The sequence below is a fragment of the Bufo gargarizans genome, chromosome 4 (assembly GCF_014858855.1).
Source record: "Bufo gargarizans isolate SCDJY-AF-19 chromosome 4, ASM1485885v1, whole genome shotgun sequence".
In the NCBI taxonomy this organism is placed as follows: domain Eukaryota; kingdom Metazoa; phylum Chordata; class Amphibia; order Anura; family Bufonidae; genus Bufo; species Bufo gargarizans.
The window spans coordinates 118,264,380-118,274,023 of NC_058083.1; positions in this window are offsets into that span (position 1 = coordinate 118,264,380).

The window sequence follows — 9,644 nt, forward strand, 5'->3', positions numbered from 1 at the left end:
CCCAGTGGTCACACACACACTAGGAAGGGAGTTAACCCTTCCAGCACCACAGAAGGGAAACAACAACTTAAAGGGGAAGTGCACACAATACATAAACACAAGTGCACACATACACACAGACACCTAACATAAAGGGAGTCAGGTGAGACCGCATGCCAGAGCAGCAAGCTGCCTAGCGACGCTCAGGCTGCTCTGCTGCACACACACATGCGGCAACCACAAGTGAGGCCACAATCAGCGACCCACACCTGTGGTTGAAACCCAAAATAAACCGCAGGCAACCGCATGCGGTAAAGGAGTCACGGTCATAGCCATGGCCGTGACACCATCAAGTCGTTTCTATAATCATACAGTGTTAATGCAACAAACTTCTATAAGGCAGGTGCCAATTGTCCCATATTAATCGAGAAAAACTCTTTCTTGACTCCAATATGGCAAACAGAATAAATATTGCATCAACATTCATTGTCTAGAAATCTAATATCCATAACCTTCTATATTTTCATTCAAGAAAGACACCCAGGCCATCCATGAACTTGTTAAATGAATCAACAATCACAACATTGTGTAGCAGAGAATTCCAAAGTCTCACTGCTCTCATAACTATGTATAAATATATCAGGGGTCAGTACAGAGATCTCTCCCATCATCTGTTTATCCCCAGGACTGTGACTGTGACGAGGAGACATCCTCTGCTTCTGGAGGAAAGAAGGCTTGTACACAAACATAGCAGAGGATTCTTTACGGTAAGAGCAGTGAGACTATGGAACTCTCTGCCTGAGAAGGTGGTGATGGTGAGTACAATAAAGGAATTCAAGAGGGGCCTGGATGTATTTCTGGAGCGTAATAATATTACAGGCTATAGCTACTAGAGAGGGGTCGTTGATCCAGGGAGTTATTCTGATTGCCTGATTAAATGGGGAAAATTGGCTTCTACCTCACAGTTTTTTTTTGCCTTCCTCTGGATCAACTTACAGGATAACAGGCCGAACTGGATGGACAGACGTCTTTTTTCAGCCTTATAAACCATGTTCCTTTGTTATGTTGATAGTGAAACTGTATTTTCTGTAAATATAAAAGATTTATAATCTCCAGACAGGTACAGCTGATATTGGGCTTGCTTATAATATGTCATTATGTTTTAATGCTTTCCATTCTTTCCTACAGCCACCATGCAATGATATTGACATGGAGTGCCTAAGGGTCTGTAAAAGTACTAACTGTATAGGCTCTAGCATTATCAATTAAATCCCCAAACCCTATCAGGCTATATTGTTACTTTTGCAATTACAGGAATTTTCTGAGACTTTTATACCGAAAACCTATCCTCAGGATAGATCATCAGTATGTGATTGGTGGGGGTTCTTCTCAAACAACTGATTAGCGGTGGTCCCAGGTGTCGGTCCCCTACCAATCAGATACCAATGACCTATAAGAGAATAGTTTGTCAGTGTAAAAGTTTTGGAAAAATCCTTGTAACGGATATCCTGGCACCCCGAATGGGTACCTCCGTCGATGGATGCTCCTAGTGCTTCCCGAGGACTCCAAGCACTCCACTTGACACCGTAAGCACTGCAGACCCCAAGAACCACCGAAGCTTGGTTGAGGTTTCACGGTCTCACCTACGACAAGGCTCCAGGCTCCAGTGAGTGAACCTCTCCTAAATCCAGAGAGCAGGAACAGCTCTTACAAGAGCTAGGAGTTATAGCCAGGGGAGTATACACGTATAGCAATCCCCATACACATGAGACAAGGCTCTATGTTGAATGTAAAACAGGAACTCTTTATTGAACACACAGCATTGACATATATACACATGACATACTGAGGACATGACATAGCAGCCAATCCTGTACAGTTTAATCACATAACTAACCCTATTCAACAAACACAATGGCATTGTCTGTGACGCAATTAACAAACACACTGGCATTGTCTTTGACGCAATCAACAAAATACAATGGGCATTGTCTTTGACGCAATCAACAAAATACAATTACCAACATAATGGGCTAACTTAATCACTCACAGACAGAAACCACACATTTTTCCAAAAACACAGAAAACACCTCAAAACCCCACATCCATGGATAGCTCTGATCTGGGTGAACAACATATCCAAAAATCACCCAGATCCAAGCAGGGGTTCCCGAATTCCATGGAAGTCACATTTGGCCTGCCGCAAGCATGGCTTTCCTGACCAAAACAGTTCCACAGATTTAAGCAGTGCAGCCGGTCTGTCTTCCCCTTCAAAGTTAGTATGGGCCATAATCCTGAGGCAAGAGGCTGGCAAACAGGCCCCTCCAAAACCCAGTGGCGAGGTTATTTTTGCCACAATTCTTTAATGTTTTTATTGATAATTTGTTTCCTTAAAGGGGTTGTCTCTTCTCAGACATTGATGGCATATTGCTAGGATATGACATCAATATCAGATAGATGTGGCTCCCATCTCTGGAACCTGCTTCTTTCTCCAGAACTGGGTCCCTGAAGTGAATGAAGAGCAGGCAGGCATGTGCGGCCACCCTCCGTTTACCGCTATGGAATTAAAAAAATAGTCGAACACTGGCTCAGCTATTTCCGGCAGTCTCATAGTGGTTTGCATAGTACGGCCGTGTTTGCATAGTACGCTTTCCATTTACCACTATGGTACTTCTGGTTTTTGAACTCCTAGAGCAGTGAATGAAGAGATTGCTGGGCATGCGGCAGGCTCTCCTTTATTTCGGGGATCCTGTTCTGAAGATAGTAGTGGGTCCTGGAGGTAGAACCTGCACCTATCTCACATTGGTGGCATATCCTAACAAAAAAAAATGTGTGCTAAGAGCTGGATTACATTCGTTATATACATACATAGAACTAGGGATTAGAGAGATGCAAAAGCCAACTTGATGTTGGTAGATGTGCCCGACATATGTTTGACCAAAAATATGCACAAAGACCTTCCATTTTTCATTTATAGTAGGTATAGTACCACTGTAATCCAGAATAATCTGTAATCCCTAGTTCATTGTTTGCATGTGTGCAAAGGTTTGAAACAGTGTGCTGCCATATTTTGTTTGCTGTCTGTATGTTAGCTTTATGGATGGGTCCTGTCACTTTGGATGTGCTAGTCTAAATTCTTTTGAGGTAGCTGCCTCCTTTTAGATTGAGCACTCCCAGCCCATCTGCCTAGGGCTTCTGAGCAGAGTATATTAATATTGCTGGTTCCTACACTGCCCTGAACATTGTAGGCATAGGTTAGGTCCAGGAAAGGCAGTTCTGTTAGTGTCAGGTACCCATCTGCAGAAGCCACCTTGATGCCAGTAGATGGGCCCAATACACATTTTATCAAAAATGTGTGTAAAGAGCTTCAATTTTTTTGTGTATAGTAGGTATAGTACCACTTTAATTTTTTTGTGTATAGTAGGTATAGTACCACTTTAATTTAATTTAGAATAATCCCTAATGCCTAGTTCCATTGATTGCATGTGTAATGGTGTGCTGCCATATTTTGTTTCTTGTTTGTAGCTCAGCAATATGTGCAGGACATCCTGCGTCCACATGTGTTGTGTCTCATTGCAGGGCTTCAAACTGACATTTTTTTTGCAGGACAATGCTCGCCCACACTCAGGAAGGGTTTCCCAGGATTGTCTCCTCCAGATTGCAGCACTTCCTTGGCCTGCCTGGTCGCCGGATTTAGAGCCAATCTAGCATTTTTGGGACTAGTGTGCAGGATCTACAGGCCCAGCTGCAACATCCATGGGTAAATGGGCAGCAGGATACCATACAGAACCTATATGCCTCCATGTCAACCGTATCTCATCTAGAATAGAAAAAATAAATAAAAATAATAATCTTGAACTAGGAGGCGGAGGTCAAAGTGGAGTAGGAGGTTAAGGAGAGGGTGGACATGGCGGTGGATGAGGAGGAGGGGGAGGTAGCCAACACTGTTTTTGGATTTTTTTAATTTATTTATTTTTCCTTAATTTTTTTTATAAATTTGGGAAGACCCCAAAACATTGGGAAAAAGAAAAGAGAATGCAAAGAGAAAGTGCGCTGGAGTATAACAATGGCTGTGGCCGGTATACTTGTCTACTCAGCACAAGGTACGGACATGTCCTGTAGGATCCATGCCTGGTTCATTTTAATGGACGTGAGCTTGTCCACATTGACTGTGGACAGACGGCTACACTTGTCTGTGATTACCTCCCCTGCCGTGCTAAACACATGTTCGGACAATACACGTGCTGCCGGGCATGCTAGCACCTCCAAGGCGTAAAGGGCAAGCTCAGACCATGTGCCCAATTTGGATACCCAGAGTTGAATGGGGCAGACCCATCAGTCAGTACATGTAGGCATGTGCACACATACTGCTCCACCATGTTGCCGAAATGCTGCCTCCTGCTAAGACGTTCCGTATCCGCTGGTGGTGCTGGTTGTTGTGGCGTGCTGACAAAGCTTTTACACATTCTGGCAATGCTAACCCTCCCTTCAGAGCATCTACCAGCGTGCGCTTGTACTAACGCATCTTCCGAACACGTTCCAGTGATAGAATTAAGGACAGCTTGTTGTAATCAGCACTGGTTAGAATGTGGGCAACTCGGTGGTCGTTGCGCAGGCACTGTAGCATGTAGTCGCTCATGTGTGCCAGGCTGCCCAGAGGCAACGACAAGCTGTCCTCTGTGGGAGGTGTATCGTCTGTGTCCTCTGTATCCCCCCCAGCCACGCTCCATTGATGCCCATAAGCTGCTTTGGGTGCCACCCTGCTGTGAACACAGTTCCTCCTCATCATCATCCTCCTCATCCTCCAGAACTGTGCCCTGGCTGGACAGTTGTGTATCTGGCCTCTGTTAGTGCAGGAACCCACCCTCCTAGCCACTTGTGAATGACTGGCCTGATAACCGTGGAAATGATCCCTCTTCCTCCTCCTCTTCCTCCTGTGCCACATCCTCTTTCATCATCGCCCAAAGTGTTTTTTCAAGAAGACATAGAAGTGGGACAGTAACGCTGAGCACTGCATCATCGGCACTGGCCATGTTGGTGGAGTACTCGAAATACCACAACACGGCACAAACGTCCCGCATGGAAGCCCACTCGTTGGTGGTGAAGTGGTGCTGTTCCGCAGAGCGACTCACCCGTGTGTGCAGCAGCTGAAACTCCACTATCGCCCGCTGATGCTCGCACAGCCTCTCCAGCATGTGCAAGGTTGAGATCTACCTTGTGGGTACGTCGCATATGAGACGGTGAGCAGGAAGGCCGAAGTTACGCTACAGCGCAGACAGATGAGCAGCAGCGGGGTGAGAACGCTGAAAGCGGACACAGACGGCTCGCACTTTCTGCAGCAGCTTTGACATATCGAGGTAATTTTTCATGAACCTCCGCACCACCAAATTCAGCATATACTCCAGGCAAGGGATGTGCTTCAAACCGGTTAGCCCCAGTGCTGCTACTAGATTTTGCCCATTATTGCACACCACCCAGCCTGGCTTGGAGCTCAGCGGCACCAACCACTCATCGGTCTGTTGTTTCATGCTCGTCCACAGCTCCTGCACACTGTGGGGATTTCCCCCCAAACAGATGAGTTTCAAAACAGCCTGCTGTCATTTCCCCCTGGCTATGCTGAAGTTGGTGGTGAAGGTGTTATGCTGACCTAATGAGGAGGCGATAGAGGAGAAAACAGAGGAGGAGGAGGCAACAAGAAATGTCCTGCAATCTTTGGTAGCGGTAGGACATGCGCCAAAATGCTATCCGCTTCAGGCCCAGCCACCACTGCATTTACCCAGTGTGCTGTTAGGGAGATAAAACGTCCCTGCCCGTACTTACTGGTCCACGTATCGGTAGTTATGCGGACCATGCCACAGATGGCGTTGCGCAGTGCACACCTGATTTTGTCTGCCACATGGTTGTGCAGGGCAGGGATGGATCGCCTGGAGAAGTTGTGGCAGCTGGGAACCACGTACTGTGGGACAGCCACCGCCATAAGGTTTTTAAAAGTCTCTGTCTCCACTAGACGGAATGACAACATTTCAAAGGCCAGGAATTTTGAAATGCTGGCATTCAGGGCTATGGATCACAGGTGGGTGGGGGGGGGGGGTACTTCCTCTTTCTCTCCAGTGTTTGGGGCATGGACAGTTGAACGATTCCATGGGACAGTGTGGACATGCTGGGTCACGGTGGTGGAGGTGGTGGTCTTGCTGCACATCCTTTGTTCGAGGGGTGGCAGGTGCCACTGTCACTCCAGAGGGGGAGGAAGAGGCTGAGACCGCAGCAAAAGAGGGAGCAAGAGGAGCCTGAGATCTTTTGTGGTATTTCAGGTGTGTACTCCACTGCAGCTCGTGCTTTGCATTTAGATGCCTGGTTATGCAGGTGGTGCTCAGGTTTAGAATATTTATGCCTCACTTTAGGCTCTGGTTGCACAGCATGCAAACCACTCGCGTCTTGTCGTCAGCACATTGTCTGAAGAACTGCCATGTCAGGGAACTCCTTGGAGCTGTCTTTAGTGTTCTCAGTCCCTGAGTGCAGTGAGCAGTAGCAGGCATACTGGCTAGGGGATGGCCACTCTGCTTTTGCACCCTGCTCCCTCTTTTGCTGTGCGGCTGGCGCAGTGTGACCACCACCTCTTCCACCAAACTGCACACGTCACTCGCATGACCTTGATTCCATGTGGGGTCTAGGACCTCATCATCCTCCACATGATCTTCCACCCACTCTTCACCCCTGCCCTTCTTGTCGGTCTGCACATGGCAGAAAGCCGCAGCAGTTGGCACCTGTGTTTTGTCATCATCAGAGACGTGCTACGGTGGTCCTCCCATGTCCACATCCTGAAACCTAAGTGGTTGGGCATCAGTGCACTCAATCTCTTCCACTTTTGGAGCTTTGGAGCAGGGCTAGGGGGATGGCCCACGGAAACCCCACCAGCAGAGTCATCAAAAAGCATAAGAGACTGCTGCATGACTTGGGGCTCAGAGTGCTTGGCTGATTTGCAAGGGGGTGAGGTGAAAGATAGATGCCTCTGGCTGCAGGTGCCAACTCTGCGGTTTCAGCAGGGGACCTGGTGGGAGACAATGTGAAGGAATGGAGGCACTGTCAGCCATCCAAACTACTACCGCCTCTACTTGTTCTGGCCTAACCATTCATACACTGGTATTTCTGGCCTACAAAATGATGCTGAACGTCCTGTTGCCTACGTGCACCTGAGGAGGGTGTTTCATTTGGGCGTGTAGCTGGCACAGATCGATCACGTCCTCTCCCTGCAACAGGAACTCCACTAGCACGAGCAGCACCACGACCAATGCTACGTCACTTATTTGATGCTCTCCTCATTCTTTGAGGTCACCCGCCGAACTAACAGATGGATTAACTATATTCATTTTCCTGTCACATATGCAGTGCACGTGTATCTCACACCAAATATGGCTATATGTCATCGGCAGAACTAACAGATTAACCAAAATAATTTCCCTGTCATGTATAAAGTGCACGTGTATCTCATGCCAAAAATGGGTATATGTCACACACCGAACTAACAGACTGATTAACTATATTAATTTTCCTATCATGTATGCAGTGCATGTATATCTCACACCAAAATGGGAATATGTCACCCACCAAATTAACAGACAGATTAACTATATTAATTTCCCTGTCACGTATAAAGTGCACGTGTATCTCGCACCAAAAATAAGAATATGTCACCCACCGAACTAACAGACGGATTAACTATATTAATTTCCCTGTCACATATGCAGTGCACGTACTGTATATCTCACACCAAAAATGGGAATATGTCACCCACCGAATAGACAGATTAACTATATTAATTTCCTTGTCACGCATAAAGTGCAGGTGTACCTCACACCAAAAATGAGTATATGTCACCGGCCGAATTAACAGTCAGATTAACTATTAATTTCCCTGTCACATATGCAGTGTGTGTATCTCACACCAAAACTGTAATATGTCACCCACTGAACTAACAGACGGATTAACTATATTAATTTCCCTGTCACGTATGTAGTGCAGGTGTACCTCACATCAAAAATGGGTATATGTCACCAGCCGAACTGACAGTCAGAATAACTATATTCATTTCCCTGTCACGTATAAAGTGCACATGTGTCTCACACCATAAATGGGTATATGTCACCGGCCGAACTAACAGACGGATTAACTTATATTTCTGTGTCAGGGGTATAAAGATGGTGCATTGCAACAACACAAAAAAATCGCTATGGTCACCCACAGAATTAACAGCCTGATTTATTATTATATCTCTGTGTCAGGGGTACAAAGATGGTGTATTGCACACACAAAAAATCATTATAGGTCACCCACAAAACAAATAGCCAGATTCCTAACACTCTCCCTCACTTCAGCTGACTGCTTCCTGTCCCTGCACTACTCAGAGCTGATGGGCGGTGCTACACGTGATCCAGCTTATATAGAGGCTGGATCACATGATGCACCAGCCAATCACAGCCATGCCATTACTAGGCATGGCTGTGATGGCTTCTAAGTGTCTGCCCTGCAGCCTTTCAAAAGCTTTAATAAATGCCCGAACACCGAATTCGAACCCAAACTTTTGCGGCAAAGTTCGGTACGGATAACTTTACAGTTCAGGTTTGCTTAACACTAATCATCAGTACATTCACACATAGTAAGTTTATTTCCATTCCAACAACTCATTCTTAGTGCGTTTTTTCTTTTATTATTATTTCATTTTTTGTCAATGGATGTAATTTGTACACCCCTTGCATTCTTATTTATAGAACAAGAAGGAAGGAGGCGTTCAAAATGCATAAGTATGTTGTTCCTGTGGATTTTAACAATGTAAAGAAATAAAGCTGTGTTTGTTTCTAAGGCTACTTTCACACTTGCGGCAGGACGGATCCGACAGGCTGTTCAGCATGTCGGATCCGTCCTGCCGCTATTTCGCCGTGCCACCGGACCGCCGCTCCGTCCCCATTGACTATAATGGGAACGGGGGCAGAGCTCCGGCGCAGCACGGCGGTGCACGGCGAAAGCCGCCGGACTAAAAAGTCCTGCATGTCCGACTTTTTAGTCCGGCGGCTTTCGCAGTGCACTGCCGTGCTGCGCCGGAGCTCCGCCCCCATCCCCATTATAGTCAATGGAGACGGAGCGGCGGTACGGCAAAATAGCGGAAGGACGGATCCGACATGGTGAACAGCCTGTCAGATCCGTCCTGCCGCAAGTGTGAAAGTACCCTATGTGCTGTATCAGATCTTTAATTCAATGCTCTGACATAAATCTATTAGAGCACTGCTCTCTCTGCTCTCCCCCTCTCGTCTCTCAGTGTTAGGGCTCATGCACACAAACTTATTTTCTTTCTGATTCCATTCGGGGTTTTTTTGCGGACCGTATGCGGAACCATTCACTTCAATGGGGCTGTAGAAAATACAGAACTTATTCAGTGTGCATTCCATTTCCATTTGTCCTTGGCCATGGCCTTTCCGCAAAAAAAGTAGTGCATGTCCTATTATTGTCCGCCAATCACGGTCCGAGGCCCCATTCAAGTCAATTAGACTGCAAAAAATACGGAACGCACATGGAACACATCCGTATGTCATCCGTATTTCATCCGTATTTTGCGGATCCATACTGTAGAAATGCTATGCCCAGCCCATATTGCTCATGTGTTTGGTGATTAA